Source organism: Vespula vulgaris, chromosome 1 (genome assembly GCF_905475345.1).
Source record: "Vespula vulgaris chromosome 1, iyVesVulg1.1, whole genome shotgun sequence".
Lineage (NCBI taxonomy): Eukaryota > Metazoa > Arthropoda > Insecta > Hymenoptera > Vespidae > Vespula > Vespula vulgaris.
Genome location: NC_066586.1, coordinates 9,322,251 through 9,344,349, shown reverse-complemented (window position 1 = coordinate 9,344,349; position 22,099 = coordinate 9,322,251). Strand labels below are relative to the sequence as shown.

The 22,099-nt window shown below is 39.2% G+C and overlaps 1 long non-coding RNA gene across 1 annotated transcript; it reads right to left on the bottom strand.

The window, feature by feature from the left end:
* Positions 1 to 470: 470 nt before the first annotated feature.
* Positions 471 to 22,002, bottom strand: LOC127067509 (uncharacterized). The gene is made up of 7 exons (XR_007782641.1): positions 21,650 to 22,002; positions 14,280 to 14,389; positions 11,858 to 12,959; positions 6,580 to 8,117; positions 3,940 to 4,049; positions 1,849 to 3,169; positions 471 to 1,738 (listed from the first exon to the last, which is right to left on the bottom strand). It is a non-coding gene; the product is annotated as an uncharacterized LOC127067509 (long non-coding RNA).
* Between the last annotated feature and the right edge of the window lie 97 nt (positions 22,003 to 22,099).

The following is a 22,099-nucleotide window of genomic DNA, read 5'->3' as shown; positions in this document are numbered from 1 at the left end:
TCTAGAGTTCGATATATCTCGAACGGGAGGCAGGACACTCTTCTAATTGCTTGTTTCTTAATGTACATTTAATTCTATTAACGTGGACCTTATCGAATTCCTTTCCGCCTTCTAGAGTTCGATATATCTCGAACAGATGGCAGGACACTCTTCTAATTGCTTGTTTCTTAATGTACATGTAATTTTATTAACGTGGACCTTATCGTACTCCTCCCCGCCATCTGGAGTTCGATATATCTCGAACAGATGGCAGGACACTCTTCTAATTGCTTGTTTCTTAATGTACATTCAATTCTATTAACGTGGACCTTATCGTATTCCTTACCGCCTTCAGGAGTTCGATATATCTCGAACGGAACGCAAGACACTCTTCCAATTGTTTGTTTCTTAATGTACATTTAATTTTATTAACGTGGACCTTATCGTATTCCTTTCCGCCTTCTGGAGTTCGATAGATCTCGAACGGGAGGCAGGACACTCTTCTAATTGCTTGTTTCTTAATGTACATTCAATTCTATTAACGTGGACCTTATCGTATTCCTTACCGCCTTCTGGAGTTCGATATATCTCGAACGGAAGGCAAGACACTCTTCTAATTGCTTGTTTCTTAATGTACATTCAATTCTATTAACGTGGACCTTATCGTACTCCTTCCCGCCTTCTGGAGTTCGATATATCTCGAACGGAAGGCAAGACACTCTTCCAATTGCTTGTTTCTTAATGTACATGTAATTTTATTAACGTGGACCTTATCGTACTCCTTCCCGCCTTCTGGAGTTCGATATATCTCGAACGGATGGCAGGACACTCTTCTAATTGCTTGTTTCTTAATGTACATTCAATTCTATTAACGTGGACCTTCTCGTATTCCTTACCCCCTTCTGGAGTTCGATATATCTCGAACGGAACGCAAGACACTCTTCCAATTGTTTGTTTCTTAATGGACATTTATTTCTATTAATGAGATCCTTATCGTATTCCTTTCCGCCTTCTGGAGTTCGATATATCTCGAACGGGAGGCAGGACACTCTTCTAATTGCTTGTTTCTTAATGTACATTCAATTCTATTAACGTGGACCTTATCGTACTCCTTCCCGCCTTCTGGAGTTCGATATATCTCGAAGGGAAGGCAAGACACTCTTCCAATTGTTTGTTTCTTAATGTACATTTAATTTTATTAACGTCGACCTTATCGTATTCCTTTCCGCCTTCTGGAGTTCGATATATCTCGAACGGGAGGCAGGACACTCTTCTAATTGCTTGTTTCTTAATGTACATTCAATTCTATTAACGTGGACCTTATCGTACTCCTTCCCGCCTTCTTGAGTTCGATATATCTCGAACGGAAGGCAAGACACTCTTCCAATTGTTTGTTTCTTAATGTACGTTTATTTCTATTTACGTGGACCTTATCGTATTCCTTACCGCCTTCTGGAGTTCGATATATCTCGAACGGAACGCAAGACACTCTTCCAATTGTTTGTTTCTTAATGTACGTTTATTTCTATTAACGTCGACCTTATCGTATTCCTTTCCGCCTTCTGGAGTTCGATATATCTCGAACGGGAGGCAGGACACTCTTCTAATTGCTTGTTTCTTAATGTACATTCAATTCTATTAACGTGGACCTTATCGTACTCCTTCCCGCCTTCTGGAGTTCGATATATCTCGAAGGGAAGGCAAGACACTCTTCCAATTGTTTGTTTCTTAATGTACATTTAATTTTATTAACGTCGACCTTATCGTATTCCTTACCGCCTTCTGGAGTTCGATATATCTCGAACGGAACGCAAGACACTCTTCCAATTGTTTGTTTCTTAATGTACGTTTATTTCTATTAACGTCGACCTTATCGTATTCCTTTCCGCCTTCTGGAGTTCGATATATCTCGAACGGGAGGCAGGACACTCTTCTAATTGCTTGTTTCTTAATGTACATTCAATTCTATTAACGTGGACCTTATCGTACTCCTTCCCGCCTTCTGGAGTTCGATATATCTCGAAGGGAGGGCAGTACAATCTTCTAATTGCTTGTTTCTTAATGGACATTTATTTCTATTAATGAGATCCTTATCGTATTCCTTTCCGCCTTCTGGAGTTCGATATATCTCGAAGGGAAGGCAGGACACTCTTCTAATTGCTTGTTTCTTAATATACATTTAATTCCATTAACGTAGACCTTATAGTATTCCTTTCCGTGTTCTGGAGTTCGATATATCTCGAACGGGAGGCAGGACACTCTTCTAATTGCTAGTTTCTTAATGTACATTTAATTCTATTAACGTGGACCTTATCGTATTCCTTTGCCCGGTCTAGAGTTCGATATATCTCGAACGGGAGGCAGGACACTCTTCTAATTGCACGTTTCTTAATGTACATTTAATTCTATTAACGTGGACCTTATTGTATTCCTTTCCGCCTTCCGGAGTTCGATATATCTCGAACGGGAGGCAGGACACTCTTCTAATTGCTTGTTTCTTAATGTACATTTAATTCTATTAACGTGGACCTTATAGTATTCCTTTCCGTGTTCTGGAGTTCGATATATCTCGAACGGGAGGCAGGACACTCTTCTAATTGCTTGTTTCTTAATGTACATTTAATTCTATTAACGTGGACCTTATCGTATTCCTTTCCGCCTTCTGGAGTTCGGATATATCTCGAACGGGAGGCAGGACACTCTTCTAATTGCTAGTTTCTCAATGTACATTTAATTCTATTAACGTGGACCTTCTCGTATTCCTTTCCGCCTTCTGGAGTTCGATATATCTCGAACGGGAGGCAGGACACTCTTCTAATTGCTAGTTTCTCAATGTACATTTAATTCTATTAACGTGGACCTTATCGTATTCCTTTCCGCCTTCTGGAGTTCGATATATCTCGAACGGGAGGCAGGATACTCTTCTAATTGCTTGTTTCTTAATGTACATTTAATTCCATTAACGTGGACCTTATTGTATTCCTTTCCGCCTTCTGGAGTTCGATATATCTCGAACGGACGGCAGGATACTCTTCTAATTGCTTGTTTCTTAATGTACATTTAATTCTATTAATGTGGACCTTGTTGTATTCCTTTCCGCCTTCTGGAGTTCGATATATCTCGAACGGGAGGCAGGACACTCTTCCAATTGTTTGTTTCTTAATGTACATTTAATTCAATTAACGTGGACCTTATCGTATTCCTTTCCGCCTTCTGGAGTTCGATATATCTCGAACGGGAGGCAGGATACTCTTCTAATTGCTTGTTTCTTAATGTACATTTAATTCCATTAACGTGGACCTTATTGTATTCCTTTCCGCCTCCTGGAGTTCGATATATCTCGAACGGGAGGCAGGACACTCTTCCAATTGTTTGTTTCTTAATGTACATTTAATTCAATTAACGTGGACCTTATCGTATTCCTTTCCGCCTTCTAGAGTTCGATATATCTCGAACAGATGACAGGACACTCTTCTAATTGCTTGTTTCTTAATGTACGTTTAATTCTATTAACGTGGACCTTACAGAATTTCTTTCCGCCTTCTGGAGTTCGATATATCTCGAACGGGAGGCAGGACACTCTTCCAATTGTTTGTTTCTTAATGTACATTTAATTCTATTAACGTGGACCTTATCGTATTCCTTTCCGCCTTCTAGAGTTCGATATATCTCGAACGGGAGGCAGGACACTCTTCCAATTGTTTGTTTCTTAATGTACATTTAATTCTATTAACGTGGACCTTATAGTATTCCTTTCCGCCTCCTGGAGTTCGATATATCATGAACGGGAGGCAGGACACTCTTCTAATTGATTGTTTCTTAATGTACATTTAATTCTATTAACGTGGACCTTATCGTATTCCTTTCCGCCTCCTGGAGTTCGATATATCATGAACGGGAGGCAGGACACTCTTCTAATTGATTGTTTCTTAATGTACATTTAATTCAATTAACGTGGACCTTATCGTATTCCTTTCCGCCTTCTAGAGTTCGATATATCTCGAACGGGAGGCAGGACACTCTTCTAATTGCTTGTTTCTTAATGTACATTTAATTCTATTAACGTGGACCTTATCGTATTCCTTTCCGCCTTCTAGAGTTCGATATATCTCGAACAGATGGCAGGACACTCTTCTAATTGCTTGTTTCTTAATGTACATGTAATTTTATTAACGTGGACCTTATCGTACTCCTCCCCGCCTTCTGGAGTTCGATATATCTCGAACAGATGGCAGGACACTCTTCTAATTGCTTGTTTCTTAATGTACATTCAATTCTATTAACGTGGACCTTATCGTATTCCTTACCGCCTTCTGGAGTTCGATATATCTCGAACGGAAGGCAAGACACTCTTCCAAATGTTTGTTCCTTAATGTACATTTAATTCTATTAATGAGGACCTTATCGTATTCCTTTCCGCCTTCTGGAGTTCGATATATCTCGAAGGGAAGGCAAGACACTCTTCCAATTGTTTGTTTCTTAATGTACATTTAATTTTATTAACGTGGACCTTATCGTATTCCTTTCCGCCTTCTGGAGTTCGATAAATCTCGAACGGGAGGCAGGACACTCTTCTAATTGCTTGTTTCTTAATGTACATTCAATTCTATTAACGTGGACCTTCTCGTATTCCTTACCCCCTTCTGGAGTTCGATATATCTCGAACGGAACGCAAGACACTCTTCCAATTGTTTGTTTCTTAATGGACATTTATTTCTATTAATGAGATCCTTATCGTATTCCTTTCCGCCTTCTGGAGTTCGATATATCTCGAACGGAAGGCAGGACACTCTTCTAATTGCTTGTTCTTAATGTACATTCAATTCTATTAACGTGGACCTTCTCGTATTCCTTACCCCCTTCTGGAGTTCGATATATCTCGAACGGAACGCAAGACACTCTTCCAATTGTTTGTTTCTTAATGGACATTTATTTCTATTAATGAGATCCTTATCGTATTCCTTTCCGCCTTCTGGAGTTCGATATATCTCGAAGGGAAGGCAGGACACTCTTCTAATTGCTTGTTTCTTAATATACATTTAATTCCATTAACGTAGACCTTATAGTATTCCTTTCCGTGTTCTGGAGTTCGATATATCTCGAACGGGAGGCAGGACACTCTTCTAATTGCTAGTTTCTTAATGTACATTTAATTCTATTAACGTGGACCTTATCGTATTCCTTTGCCCGGTCTAGAGTTCGATATATCTCGAACGGGAGGCAGGACACTCTTCTAATTGCACGTTTCTTAATGTACATTTAATTCTATTAACGTGGACCTTATTGTATTCCTTTCCGCCTTCCGGAGTTCGATATATCTCGAACGGGAGGCAGGACACTCTTCTAATTGCTTGTTTCTTAATGTACATTTAATTCTATTAACGTGGACCTTATAGTATTCCTTTCCGTGTTCTGGAGTTCGATATATCTCGAACGGGAGGCAGGACACTCTTCTAATTGCTTGTTTCTTAATGTACATTTAATTCTATTAACGTGGACCTTATCGTATTCCTTTCCGCCTTCTGGAGTTCGGATATATCTCGAACGGGAGGCAGGACACTCTTCTAATTGCTAGTTTCTCAATGTACATTTAATTCTATTAACGTGGACCTTATCGTATTCCTTTCCGCCTTCTGGAGTTGGATATATCTCGAACGGGAGGCAGGACACTCTTCTAATTGCTAGTTTCTCAATGTACATTTAATTCTATTAACGTGGACCTTATCGTATTCCTTTCCGCCTTCTGGAGTTCGATATATCTCGAACGGGAGGCAGGACACTCTTCCAATTGTTTGTTTCTTAATGTACATTTAATTCTATTAACGTGGACCTTATAGTATTCCTTTCCGCCTCCTGGAGTTCGATATATCTCGAACGGGAGGCAGGACACTCTTCCAATTGTTTGTTTCTTAATGTACATTTAATTCTATTAACGTGGACCTTATAGTATTCCTTTCCGCCTCCTGGAGTTCGATATATCATGAACGGGAGGCAGGACACTCTTCTAATTGATTGTTTCTTAATGTACATTTAATTCAATTAACGTGGACCTTATCGTATTCCTTTCCGCCTTCTAGAGTTCGATATATCTCGAACAGATGACAGGACACTCTTCTAATTGCTTGTTTCTTAATGTACGTTTAATTCTATTAACGTGGACCTTACAGAATTTCTTTCCGCCTTCTGGAGTTCGATATATCTCGAACGGGAGGCAGGACACTCTTCCAATTGTTTGTTTCTTAATGTACATTTAATTCTATTAACGTGGACCTTATCGTATTCCTTTCCGCCTTCTAGAGTTCGATATATCTCGAACGGGAGGCAGGACACTCTTCCAATTGTTTGTTTCTTAATGTACATTTAATTCTATTAACGTGGACCTTATAGTATTCCTTTCCGCCTCCTGGAGTTCGATATATCATGAACGGGAGGCAGGACACTCTTCTAATTGATTGTTTCTTAATGTACATTTAATTCTATTAACGTGGACCTTATCGTATTCCTTTCCGCCTCCTGGAGTTCGATATATCATGAACGGGAGGCAGGACACTCTTCTAATTGATTGTTTCTTAATGTACATTTAATTCAATTAACGTGGACCTTATCGTATTCCTTTCCGCCTTCTAGAGTTCGATATATCTCGAACGGGAGGCAGGACACTCTTCTAATTGCTTGTTTCTTAATGTACATTTAATTCTATTAACGTGGACCTTATCGTATTCCTTTCCGCCTTCTAGAGTTCGATATATCTCGAACAGATGGCAGGACACTCTTCTAATTGCTTGTTTCTTAATGTACATGTAATTTTATTAACGTGGACCTTATCGTACTCCTCCCCGCCTTCTGGAGTTCGATATATCTCGAACAGATGGCAGGACACTCTTCTAATTGCTTGTTTCTTAATGTACATTCAATTCTATTAACGTGGACCTTATCGTATTCCTTACCGCCTTCTGGAGTTCGATATATCTCGAACGGAAGGCAAGACACTCTTCCAAATGTTTGTTTCTTAATGTACATTTAATTCTATTAATGAGGACCTTATCGTATTCCTTTCCGCCTTCTGGAGTTCGATATATCTCGAAGGGAAGGCAAGACACTCTTCCAATTGTTTGTTTCTTAATGTACATTTAATTTTATTAACGTGGACCTTATCGTATTCCTTTCCGCCTTCTGGAGTTCGATAAATCTCGAACGGGAGGCAGGACACTCTTCTAATTGCTTGTTTCTTAATGTACATTCAATTCTATTAACGTGGACCTTCTCGTATTCCTTACCCCCTTCTGGAGTTCGATATATCTCGAACGGAACGCAAGACACTCTTCCAATTGTTTGTTTCTTAATGGACATTTATTTCTATTAATGAGATCCTTATCGTATTCCTTTCCGCCTTCTGGAGTTCGATATATCTCGAACGGAAGGCAGGACACTCTTCTAATTGCTTGTTCTTAATGTACATTCAATTCTATTAACGTGGACCTTCTCGTATTCCTTACCCCCTTCTGGAGTTCGATATATCTCGAACGGAACGCAAGACACTCTTCCAATTGTTTGTTTCTTAATGGACATTTATTTCTATTAATGAGATCCTTATCGTATTCCTTTCCGCCTTCTGGAGTTCGATATATCTCGAACGGAAGGCAAGACACTCTTCCAATTGTTTGTTTCTTAATGTACGTTTATTTCTATTTACGTGGACCTTATCGTATTCCTTACCGCCTTCTGGAGTTCGATATATCTCGAACGGAACGCAAGACACTCTTCCAATTGTTTGTTTCTTAATGGACATTTATTTCTATTAATGAGATCCTTATCGTATTCCTTTCCGCCTTCTGGAGTTCGATATATCTCGAACGGAAGGCAGGACACTCTTCTAATTGCTTGTTCTTAATGTACATTCAATTCTATTAACGTGGACCTTCTCGTATTCCTTACCCCCTTCTGGAGTTCGATATATCTCGAACGGAACGCAAGACACTCTTCCAATTGTTTGTTTCTTAATGGACATTTATTTCTATTAATGAGATCCTTATCGTATTCCTTTCCGCCTTCTGGAGTTCGATATATCTCGAACGGAAGGCAAGACACTCTTCCAATTGTTTGTTTCTTAATGTACGTTTATTTCTATTTACGTGGACCTTATCGTACTCCTTCCCGCCTTCTGGAGTTCGATATATCTCGAACGGAAGGCAAGACACTCTTCTAATTGCTTGTTTCTTAATGTACAATTAATTCTATTAACGTGGACTTTATCGTATTCCTTTCAGCCTTCTGGAGTTCGATATATCTCGAACGGAACGCAAGACACTCTTCCAATTGTTTGTTTCTTAATGTACGTTTATTTCTATTAACGTCGACCTTATCGTATTCCTTTCCGCCTTCTGGAGTTCGATATATCTCGAACGGGAGGCAGGACACTCTTCTAATTGCTTGTTTCTTAATGTACATTCAATTCTATTAACGTGGACCTTATCGTACTCCTTCCCGCCTTCTTGAGTTCGATATATCTCGAACGGAAGGCAAGACACTCTTCCAATTGCTTGTTTCTTAATGTACATGTAATTTTATTAACGTGGACCTTATCGTACTCCTTCCCGCCTTCTGGAGTTCGATATATCTCGAACGGATGGCAGGACACTCTTCTAATTGCTTGTTTCTTAATGTACATTCAATTCTATTAACGTGGACCTTCTCGTATTCCTTACCCCCTTCTGGAGTTCGATATATCTCGAACGGAACGCAAGACACTCTTCCAATTGTTTGTTTCTTAATGGACATTTATTTCTATTAATGAGATCCTTATCGTATTCCTTTCCGCCTTCTGGAGTTCGATATATCTCGAACGGAAGGCAAGACACTCTTCCAATTGTTTGTTTCTTAATGTACGTTTATTTCTATTTACGTGGACCTTATCGTATTCCTTACCGCCTTCTGGAGTTCGATATATCTCGAACGGAACGCAAGACACTCTTCCAATTGTTTGTTTCTTAATGTACGTTTATTTCTATTAACGTCGACCTTATCGTATTCCTTTCCGCCTTCTGGAGTTCGATATATCTCGAACGGGAGGCAGGACACTCTTCTAATTGCTTGTTTCTTAATGTACATTCAATTCTATTAACGTGGACCTTATCGTACTCCTTCCCGCCTTCTGGAGTTCGATATATCTCGAAGGGAGGGCAGTACAATCTTCTAATTGCTTGTTTCTTAATGGACATTTATTTCTATTAATGAGATCCTTATCGTATTCCTTTCCGCCTTCTGGAGTTCGATATATCTCGAAGGGAAGGCAGGACACTCTTCTAATTGCTAGTTTCTTAATGTACATTTAATTCTATTAACGTGGACCTTATCGTATTCCTTTCCGTGTTCTGGAGTTCGATATATCTCGAACGGGAGGCAGGACACTCTTCTAATTGCTTGTTTCTTAATGTACATTTAATTCTATTAACGTGGACCTTATCGTATTCCTTTCCGCCTTCTGGAGTTCGGATATATCTCGAACGGGAGGCAGGACACTCTTCTAATTGCTAGTTTCTCAATGTACATTTAATTCTATTAACGTGGACCTTATCGTATTCCTTTCCGCCTTCTGGAGTTCGATATATCTCGAACGGGAGGCAGGACACTCTTCTAATTGCTAGTTTCTCAATGTACATTTAATTCTATTAACGTGGACCTTATCGTATTCCTTTCCGCCTTCTGGAGTTCGATATATCTCGAAGGGAAGGCAGGACACTCTTCTAATTGCTTGTTTCTTAATATACATTTAATTCCATTAACGTAGACCTTATAGTATTCCTTTCCGTGTTCTGGAGTTCGATATATCTCGAACGGGAGGCAGGACACTCTTCTAATTGCACGTTTCTTAATGTACATTTAATTCTATTAACGTGGACCTTCTTGTATTCCTTTCCGCCTTCCGGAGTTCGATATATCTCGAACGGGAGGCAGGACACTCTTCTAATTGCTTGTTTCTTAATGTACATTTAATTCTATTAACGTGGACCTTATAGTATTCCTTTCCGTGTTCTGGAGTTCGATATATCTCGAACGGGAGGCAGGACACTCTTCTAATTGCTTGTTTCTTAATGTACATTTAATTCTATTAACGTGGACCTTATCGTATTCCTTTCCGCCTTCTGGAGTTCGGATATATCTCGAACGGGAGGCAGGACACTCTTCTAATTGCTAGTTTCTCAATGTACATTTAATTCTATTAACGTGGACCTTATCGTATTCCTTTCCGCCTTCTGGAGTTCGATATATCTCGAACGGGAGGCAGGACACTCTTCTAATTGCTAGTTTCTCAATGTACATTTAATTCTATTAACGTGGACCTTATCGTATTCCTTTCCGCCTTCTGGAGTTCGATATATCTCGAACGGGAGGCAGGATACTCTTCTAATTGCTTGTTTCTTAATGTACATTTAATTCCATTAACGTGGACCTTATTGTATTCCTTTCCGCCTTCTGGAGTTCGATATATCTCGAACGGACGGCAGGATACTCTTCTAATTGCTTGTTTCTTAATGTACATTTAATTCTATTAATGTGGACCTTGTTGTATTCCTTTCCGCCTTCTGGAGTTCGATATATCTCGAACGGGAGGCAGGACACTCTTCTAATTGCTTGTTTCTTAATGTACATTTAATTCTATTAACGTGGACCTTATAGTATTCCTTTCCGTGTTCTGGAGTTCGATATATCTCGAACGGGAGGCAGGACACTCTTCCAATTGTTTGTTTCTTAATGGACATTTATTTCTATTAATGAGATCCTTATCGTATTCCTTTGCGCCTTCTGGAGTTCGATATATCTCGAAGGGAAGGCAAGACACTCTTCCAATTGTTTGTTTCTTAATGAACATTTAATTCTATTAACGTGGACCTTATCGTACTCCTTCCCGCCTTCTGGAGTTCGATATATCTCAAACGGAAGGCAGGACACTCTTCTAATTGTTTGTTTCTTAATGATCATTTAATTCTATTAACGTGGACTTTATCGTATTCCTTTCCGCCTTTTGGAGTTCGATATATCTCGAACGGAAGGCAAGACACTCTTCCAATTGCTTGTTTCTTAATGTACATGTAATTTTATTAACGTGGACCTTATCGTACTTCTTCCCGCCTTCTGGAGTTCGATATATCTCGAACGGATGGCAGGACACTCTTCTAATTGTTTGTTTCTTAATGGAAATTTTTATATTAATGAGATCCTTATCGTATTCCTTTGCGCCTTCTGGAGTTCGATATATCTCGAAGGGAAGGCAAGACACTCTTCCAATTGTTTGTTTCTTAATGAACATTTAATTCTATTAACGTGGACCTTATCGTACTCCTTCCCGCCTTCTGGAGTTCGATATATCTCAAACGGAAGGCAGGACACTCTTCTAATTGTTTGTTTCTTAATGATCATTTAATTCTATTAACGTGGACTTTATCGTATTCCTTACCGCCTTCTGGAGTTCGATATATCTCGAACGGAACGCAAGACACTCTTCCAATTGTTTGTTTCTTAATGTACATTTAAATCTATTAACGTGGACCTTATGGTATTCCTTCCCGCCTTCTGGAGTTCGATATATCTCGAACGGAACGCAAGACACTCTTCCAATTGTTTGTTTCTTAATGGAAATTTATTTCTATTAATGAGATCCTTATCGTCTTCCTTTCCGCCTTCTGGAGTTCGATATATCTCGAAGGGAAGGCAGGACACTCTTCTAATTGCTTGTTTCTTAATGTACAATTAATTCTATTAACGTGGACTTTATCGTATTCCTTTCCGCCTTCTGGAGTTCGATATATCTCGAAGGGGAGGCAGGACACTCTTCTAATTGCTTGTTTCTTAATGTACATTCAATTCTATTAACGTGGACCTTATCGTATTCCTTACCGCCTTCTGGAGTTCGATATATCTCGAACGGAACGCAAGACACTCTTCCAATTGTTTGTTTCTTAATGGACATTTATTTCTATTAATGAGATCCTTATCGTATTCCTTTCCGCCTTCTGGAGTTCGATATATCTCGAAGGGAAGGCAGGACACTCTTCTAATTGCTTGTTTCTTAATGTACATTCAATTCTATTAACGTGGACCTTATCGTATTCCTTACCGCCTTCTGGAGTTCGATATATCTCGAACGGAACGCAAGACACTCTTCCAATTGTTTGTTTCTTAATGGACATTTATTTCTATAAAATGAGATCCTTATCGTATTCCTTTCCGCCTTCTGGAGTTCGATATATCTCGAAGGGAAGGCAGGACACTCTTCTAATTGCTTGTTTCTTAATGTACAATTAATTCTATTAACGTGGACTTTATCGTATTCCTTTCCGCCTTCTGGAGTTCGATATATCTCGAAGGGAAGGCAGGACACTCTTCTAATTGCTTGTTTCTTAATGTACATTCAATTCTATTAACGTGGACCTTATCGTATTCCTTACCGCCTTCTGGAGTTCGATATATCTCGAACGGAACGCAAGACACTCTTCCAATTGTTTGTTTCTTAATGGACATTTATTTCTATAAAATGAGATCCTTATCGTATTCCTTTCCGCCTTCTGGAGTTCGATATATCTCGAAGGGAAGGCAGGACACTCTTCTAATTGCTTGTTTCTTAATGTACAATTAATTCTATTAACGTGGACTTTATCGTATTCCTTTCCGCCTTCTGGAGTTCGATATATCTCGAAGGGAGGGCAGGACACTCTTCTAATTGCTTGTTTCTTAATGTACATTTAATTCTATTAACGTGGACCTTATTGTATTCCTTTCCGCCTTCCGGAGTTCGATATATCTCGAACGGGAGGCAGGACACTCTTCTAATTGCTTGTTTCTTAATGTACGTTTAATTCTATTAACGTGGACCTTACAGAATTTCTTTCCGCCTTCTGGAGTTCGATATATCTCGAACGGACGGCAGGATACTCTTCTAATTGCTTGTTTCTTAATGTACATTTAATTCTATTAACGTGGACCTTATCGTATTCCTTTCCGCCTTCTAGAGTTCGATATATCTCGAACGGGAGGCAGGACACTCTTCTAATTTCTTGTTTCTTAATGTACATTTAATTTTATTAACGTGGACCTTATAGTATTCCTTTCCGTCTTCTGGAGTTCGATATATCTCGAACGGGAGGCAGGACACTCTTCTAATTGCACGTTTCTTAATGTACATTTAATTCTATTAACGTGGACCTTATTGTATTCCTTTCCGCCTTCCGGAGTTCGATATATCTCGAACGGGAGGCAGGACACTATTCTAATTGCTTGTTTCTTAATGTACCTTTAATTCTATTAACGTGGACCTTACAGAATTTCTTTCCGCCTTCTGGAGTTCGATATATCTCGAACGGACGGCAGGATACTCTTCTAATTGCTAGTTTCTCAATGTACATTTAATTCTATTAACGTGGACCTTATCGTATTCCATTCCGTCTTCTAGAGTTCGATATATCTCGAACGGGAGGCAGGACACTCTTCTAATTGCTTGTTTCTTACTGTACATTTAATTCTATTAACTAGGACCTTACAGTATTCCTTTCCGTCTTCTGGAGTTCGATATATCTCGAACGGGAGGCAGGACACTCTTCTAATTGCTTGTTTCTTAATGTACATTTAATTCTATTAACGTGGACCTTATTGTATTCCTCTCCGCCTTCTATAGTTCGATATATCTCGAACGGGAGGCAGGACACTCTTCTAATTGCTTGTTTCTTACTGTACATTTAATTCTATTAACTAGGACCTTACAGTACTCCTTTCCGTCTTCTGGAGTTCGATATATCTCGAACGGGAGGCAGGACACTCTTCTAATTGCTTGTTTCTTAATGTACATTTAATTCTATGAACGTGGACCTTATCGTATTCCTTTCCGCCTTCCGGAGTTCGATATATCTCGAACGGGAGGCAGGACACTCTTCCAATTGTTTGTTTCTTAATGTACATTTAATTCTATTAACGTGGACCTTATAGTATTCCTTTCCGCCTCCTGGAGTTCGATATATCTCGAACGGGAGGCAGGACACTCTTCCAATTGTTTGTTTCTTAATGTACATTTAATTCTATTAACGTGGACCTTATAGTATTCCTTTCCGCCTCCTGGAGTTCGATATATCATGAACGGGAGGCAGGACACTCTTCTAATTGATTGTTTCTTAATGTACATTTAATTCAATTAACGTGGACCTTATCGTATTCCTTTCCGCCTCCTGGAGTTCGATATATCATGAACGGGAGGCAGGACACTCTTCTAATTGATTGTTTCTTAATGTACATTTAATTCAATTAACGTGGACCTTATCGTATTCCTTTCCGCCTTCTAGAGTTCGATATATCTCGAACGGGAGGCAGGACACTCTTCTAATTGCTTGTTTCTTAATGTACATTTAATTCTATTAACGTGGACCTTATCGTATTCCTTTCCGCCTTCTAGAGTTCGATATATCTCGAACAGATGGCAGGACACTCTTCTAATTGCTTGTTTCTTAATGTACATGTAATTTTATTAACGTGGACCTTATCGTACTCCTCCCCGCCATCTGGAGTTCGATATATCTCGAACGGGAGGCAGGACACTCTTCTAATTGCTTGTTTCTTAATGTACATTTAATTCTATTAACGTGGACCTTATCGTATTCCTTTCCGCCTTCTGGAGTTCGATAAATCTCGAACGGGAGGCAGGACACTCTTCTAATTGCTTGTTTCTTAATGTACATTTAATTCTATTAACGTGGACCTTATAGTATTCCTTTCCGTCTTCTGGAGTTCGATATATCTCGAACGGAGGGCAGGAGACTCTTCTAATTGCTTGTTTCCTAATGTACATTTAATTCTATTAACGTGGACCTTATTGTATTCCTTTCCGCCTTCTGGAGTTCGATATATCTCGAACGGGAGGCAGGACACTCTTCTAATTGCTTGTTTCTTAATGTACATTTAATTCTATTAACGTGGACCTTATTGTATTCCTTTCCGCCTTCTGCAGTTCGATATCTCTCGAACGGGAGGCAGGACACTCTTCTAATTGCTTGTTTCTTAATGTACATTTAATTCTATTAACGTGGACCTTATAGTATTCCTTCCCGCCTTCTAGAGTTCGATATATCTCGAACGGGAGGCAGGACACTCTTCTAATTGCTTGTTTCTTAATGTACATTTAATTCTATTAACGTGGACCTTATAGTATTCCTTTCCGTCTTCTGGAGTTCGATATATCTCGAACGGAGGGCAGGAGACTCTTCTAATTGCTTGTTTCCTAATGTACATTTAATTCTATTAACGTGGACCTTATCGTATTCCTTTCCGCCTTCTGGAGTTCGATATATCTCGAACGGAAGGCAGGACACTCTTCTAATTGCATGTTTCTTAATGTACATTTAATTCTATTAACGTGGACCTTATCGTATTCCTTCCCGCCTTCTAGAGTTCGATATATCTCGAACGGGAGGCAGGACACTCTTCTAATTGCTTGTTTCTTAATGTACATTTAATTCTATTAACGTGGACCTTATAGTATTCCTTTCCGTCTTCTGGAGTTCGATATATCTCGAACGGAGGGCAGGAGACTCTTCTAATTGCTTGTTTCCTAATGTACATTTAATTCTATTAACGTGGACCTTATTGTATTCCTTTCCGCCTTCTGGAGTTCGATATATCTCGAACGGGAGGCAGGACACTCTTCTAATTGCTTGTTTCTTAATGTACATTTAATTCTATTAACGTGGACCTTATTGTATTCCTTTCCGCCTTCTGCAGTTCGATATCTCTCGAACGGGAGGCAGGACACTCTTCTAATTGCTTGTTTCTTAATGTACATTTAATTCTATTAACGAGGACTTTATCGTATTCCTTTCCGCCTTCTGGAGTTCGATATATCTCGAACGGGAGGCAGGACACTCTTCTAATTGTTTGTTTCTTAATGTACATTTAATTCTATTAACGTGGACCTTATTTTATTCCTTTCCGCCTTCTGGAGTTCGATATATCTCGAACGGGAGGCAGGACACTCTTCTAATTGCTTGTTTCTTAATGTACATTTAATTCTATTAACGTGGACCTTATAGTATTCCTTTCCGTCTTCTGGAGTTCGATATATCTCGAACGGAGGGCAGGAGACTCTTCTAATTGCTTGTTTCTTAATGTACATTTAATTCTATTAACGTGGACCTTATAGTATTCCTTTCCGTCTTCTGGAGTTCGATATATCTCGAACGGAGGGCAGGAGACTCTTCTAATTGCTTGTTTCTTAATGTACATTTAATTCTATTAACGTGGACCTTATTGTATTCCTTTCCGCCTTCTGGAGTTCGATATATCTCGAACGGGAGGCAGGACACTCTTCTAATTGCTTGTTTCTTAATGTACATTTAATTCTATTAACGAGGACTTTATCGTATTCCTTTCCGCCTTCTGGAGTTCGATATATCTCGAACGGGAGGCAGGACACTCTTCTAATTGCTTGTTTCTTAATGTACATTTAATTCTATTAACGTGGACCTTATTTTATTCCTTTCCGCCTTCTGGAGTTCGATATATCTCGAACGGGAGGCAGGACACTCTTCTAATTGCTTGTTTCTTAATGTACATTTAATTCTATTAACGTGGACCTTATCGTATTCCTTTGCGCCTTCTGGAGTTCGATATATCTCGAAAGGGAGGCAGGACACTCTTCTAATTGCTTGTTTCTTAATGTACATTTAATTCTATTAACGTGGACCTTATCGTATTCCTTTCCGCCTTCTGGAGTTCGATATATCTCGAACGGGAGGCAGGACACTCTTCTAATTGCTTGTTTCTTAATGTACATTTAATTCTATTAACGTGGACCTTATCGTATTCCTTTCCGCCTTCTGGAGTTCGATATATCTCGAACGGGAGGCAGGACACTCTTCTAATTGCTTGTTTCTTAATGTACATTTAGTTCTATTAACGTGGACCTTATAGTATTCCTTTCCGTCTTCTGGAGTTCGATATATCTCGAACGGAGGGCAGGAGACTCTTCTAATTGCTTGTTTCTTAATGTACATTTAATTCTATTAACGTGGACCTTATCGTATTCCTTTGCGCCTTCTGGAGTTCGATATATCTCGAAAGGGAGGCAGGACACTCTTCTAAATGCTTGTTTCTTAATGTACATTTAATTCTATTAACGTGGACCTTATCGTATTCCTTTCCGCCTTCTGGAGTTCGATATATCTCGAACGGGAGGCAGGACACTCTTCTAATTGCTTGTTTCTTAATGTACATTTAGTTCTATTAACGTGGACCTTATCGTATTCCTTTGCGCCTTCTGGAGTTCGATATATCTCGAACGGGAGGCAGGACACTCTTCTAATTGCTTGTTTCTTAATGTACATTTAATTCTATTAACGTGGACCTTATTGTATTCCTTTCCGCCTTCTGGAGTTCGATATATCTCGAACGGAAGGCAGGACACTCTTCTAATTGCATGTTTCTTAATGTACATTTAATTCTATTAACGTGGACCTTATCGTATTCCTTCCCGCCTTCTAGAGTTCGATATATCTCGAACGGGAGGCAGGACACTCTTCTAATTGCTTGTTTCTTAATGTACATTTAATTCTATTAACGTGGACCTTATAGTATTCCTTTCCGTCTTCTGGAGTTCGATATATCTCGAACGGAGGGCAGGAGACTCTTCTAATTGCTTGTTTCTTAATGTACATTTAATTCTATTAACGTGGACCTTATTGTATTCCTTTCCGCCTTCTGGAGTTCGATATATCTCGAACGGGAGGCAGGACACTCTTCTAATTGCTTGTTTCTTAATGTACATTTAATTCTATTAACGTGGACCTTATTGTATTCCTTTCCGCCTTCTGCAGTTCGATATCTCTCGAACGGGAGGCAGGACACTCTTCTAATTGCTTGTTTCTTAATGTACATTTAATTCTATTAACGAGGACTTTATCGTATTCCTTTCCGCCTTCTGGAGTTCGATATATCTCGAACGGGAGGCAGGACACTCTTCTAATTGCTTGTTTCTTAATGTACATTTAATTCTATTAACGTGGACCTTATTTTATTCCTTTCCGCCTTCTGGAGTTCGATATATCTCGAACGGGAGGCAGGACACTCTTCTAATTGCTTGTTTCTTAATGTACATTTAATTCTATTAACGTGGACCTTATAGTATTCCTTTCCGTCTTCTGGAGTTCGATATATCTCGAACGGAGGGCAGGAGACTCTTCTAATTGCTTGTTTCTTAATGTACATTTAATTCTATTAACGTGGACCTTATTGTATTCCTTTCCGCCTTCTGGAGTTCGATATATCTCGAACGGGAGGCAGGACACTCTTCTAATTGCTTGTTTCTTAATGTACATTTAATTCTATTAACGTGGACCTTATCGTATTCCTTTCCGCCTTCTAGAGTTCGATATATCTCGAACGGGAGGCAGGACACTCTTCTAATTGCTTGTTTCTTAATGTACATTTAATTCTATTAACGAGGACTTTATCGTATTCCTTTCCGCCTTCTGGAGTTCGATATATCTCGAACGGGAGGCAGGACACTCTTCTAATTGCTTGTTTCTTAATGTACATTTAATTCTATTAACGTGGACCTTATTTTATTCCTTTCCGCCTTCTGGAGTTCGATATATCTCGAACGGGAGGCAGGACACTCTTCTAATTGCTTGTTTCTTAATGTACATTTAATTCTATTAACGTGGACCTTATCGTATTCCTTTGCGCCTTCTGGAGTTCGATATATCTCGAAAGGGAGGCAGGACACTCTTCTAATTGCTTGTTTCTTAATGTACATTTAATTCTATTAACGTGGACCTTATCGTATTCCTTTCCGCCTTCTGGAGTTCGATATATCTCGAACGGGAGGCAGGACACTCTTCTAATTGCTTGTTTCTTAATGTACATTTAATTCTATTAACGTGGACCTTATCGTATTCCTTTCCGCCTTCTGGAGTTCGATATATCTCGAACGGGAGGCAGGACACTCTTCTAATTGCTTGTTTCTTAATGTACATTTAGTTCTATTAACGTGGACCTTATAGTATTCCTTTCCGTCTTCTGGAGTTCGATATATCTCGAACGGAGGGCAGGAGACTCTTCTAATTGCTTGTTTCTTAATGTACATTTAATTCTATTAACGTGGACCTTATCGTATTCCTTTGCGCCTTCTGGAGTTCGATATATCTCGAAAGGGAGGCAGGACACTCTTCTAATTGCTTGTTTCTTAATGTACATTTAATTCTATTAACGTGGACCTTATCGTATTCCTTTCCGCCTTCTGGAGTTCGATATATCTCGAACGGGAGGCAGGACACTCTTCTAATTGCTTGTTTCTTAATGTACATTTAGTTCTATTAACGTGGACCTTATCGTATTCCTTTGCGCCTTCTGGAGTTCGATATATCTCGAACGGGAGGCAGGACACTCTTCTAATTGCTTGTTTCTTAATGTACATTTAATTCTATTAACGTGGACCTTATTGTATTCCTTTCCGCCTTCTGGAGTTCGATATATCTCGAACGGGAGGCAGGACACTCTTCTAATTGCTTGTTTCTTAATGTACATTTAGTTCTATTAACGTGGACCTTATAGTATTCCTTTCCGTCTTCTGGAGTTCGATATATCTCGAACGGAGGGCAGGGGACTCTTCTAATTGCTTGTTTCTTAATGTACATTTAATTCTATTAACGTGGACCTTATTGTATTCCTTTCCGCCTTCTGGAGTTCGATATATCTCGAACGGGAGGCAGGACACTCTTCTAATTGCTTGTTTCTTAATGTACATTTAATTCTATTAACGTGGACCTTATTGTATTCCTTTCCGCCTTCTGGAGTTCGATATATCTCGAACGGGAGGCAGGACACTCTTCTAATTGCTTGTTTCTTAATGTACATTTAATTCTATTAACGTGGACCTTATTGTATTCCTTTCCGCCTTCTGGAGTTCGATATATCTCGAACGGAAGGCAGGACACTCTTCTAATTGCATGTTTCTTAATGTACATTTAATTCTATTAACGTGGACCTTATCGTATTCCTTTCCGCCTTCTAGAGTTCGATATATCTCGAACGGAAGGCAGGAGACTCTTCTAATTGCTTGTTTCTTAATGTACATTTAATTCTATTAACGTGGACCTTATAGTATTCATTTCCGTCTTCTGGAGTTCGATATATCTCGAACGGAAGGCAGGACACTCTTCTAATTGCATGTTTCTTAATGTACATTTAATTCTATTAACGTGGACCTTATCGTATTCCTTTCCGCCTTCTAGAGATCGATATATCTCGAACGGAAGGCAGGAGACTCTTCTAATTGCTTGTTTCTTAATGTACATTTAATTCTATTAACGTGGACCTTATAGTATTCATTTCCGTCTTCTGGAGTTCGATATATCTCGAACGGAGGGCAGGAGACTCTTCTAATTGCTTGTTTCTTAATGTACATTTAATTCTATTAACGTGGACCTTATCGTATTCCTTTCCGCCTTCTGGAGTTCGATATATCTCGAACGGGAGGCAGGACACTCTTCTAATTGCTTGTTTCCTACTGTACATTTAATTCTATTAACTAGGACCTTATAGTATTCCTTTCCGTCTTCTGGAGTTCGATATATCTCGAAAGGGAGGCAGGACACTCTTCTAATTGCTTGTTTCTTAACGTACATTTAATTCTATTAACGTGGACCTTATCGTATTCCATTCCGCCTTCTAGAGTTCGATATATCTCGAACGGAAGGCAGGACACTCTTCTAATTGCATGTTTCTTAATGTACATTTAAATCTATTAACGTGGACCTTATCGTATTCCTTTCCGCCTTCTAGAGTTCGATATATCTCGAACGGAAGGCAGGAGACTCTTCTAATTGCTTGTTTCTTAATGTACATTTAATTCTATTAACGTGGACCTTATAGTATTCATTTCCGTCTTCTGGAGTTCGATATATCTCGAACGGAGGGCAGGAGACTCTTCTAATTGCTTGTTTCTTAATGTACATTTAATTCTATTAACGTGGACCTTATTGTATTCCTTTCCGCCTTCTGGAGTTCGATATATCTCGAACGGGAGGCAGGACACTCTTCTAATTGCTTGTTTCTTAATGTACATTTAATTCTATTAACGTGGACCTTATTGTATTCCTTTCCGCCTTCTGGAGTTCGATATATCTCGAACGGGAGGCAGGACACTCTTCTAATTGCTAGTTTCTTAATGTACATTTAATTCTATTAACGTGGACCTTATCGTATTCCTCTCCGCCTTCTAGAGTTCGATATATCTCGAACGGAAGGCAGGACACTCTTCTAATTGCACGTTTCTTAATGTACATTTAATTCTATTAACGTGGACCTTATCGTATTCCTTTCCGCCTTCTAGAGTTCGATATATCTCGAACGGAAGGCAGGACACTCTTCTAATTGCTTGTTTCTTAATGTACATTTAATTCTATTAACGTGGACCTTATTGTATTCCTTTCCGCCTTCTGGAGTTCGATATATCTCGAACGGGAGGCAGGACACTCTTCTAATTGCATGTTTCTTAATGTACATTTAATTCTATTAACGTGGACCTTATCGTATTCCTCTCCGCCTTCTAGAGTTTGATATATCTCGAACGGAAGGCAGGACACTCTTCTAATTGCATGTTTCTTAATGTACATTTAATTCTATTAACGTGGACCTTATCGTATTCCTTTCCGCCTTCTAGAGTTCGATATATCTCGAACGGGAGGCAGGACACTCTTCTAATTGCTTGTTTCTTAATGTACATTTAATTCTATTAACGTGGACCTTATCGTATTCCTTTCCGCCTTCTAGAGTTCGATATATCTCGAACGGAAGGCAGGACACTCTTCTAATTGCACGTTTCTTAATGTACATTTAATTCTATTAACGTGGACCTTATTGTATTCCTTTCCGCCTTCTGGAGTTCGATATATCTCGAACGGGAGGCAGGACACTCTTCTAATTGCTTGTTTCTTAATGTACGTTTAATTCTATTAACGTGGACCTTATCGTATTCCATTCCGCCTTCTAGAGTTCGATATATCTCGAACGGTAGGCAGGACACTCTTCTAATTGCACGTTTCTTAATGTACATTTAATCCTATTAACGTGGACCTTATCGTAT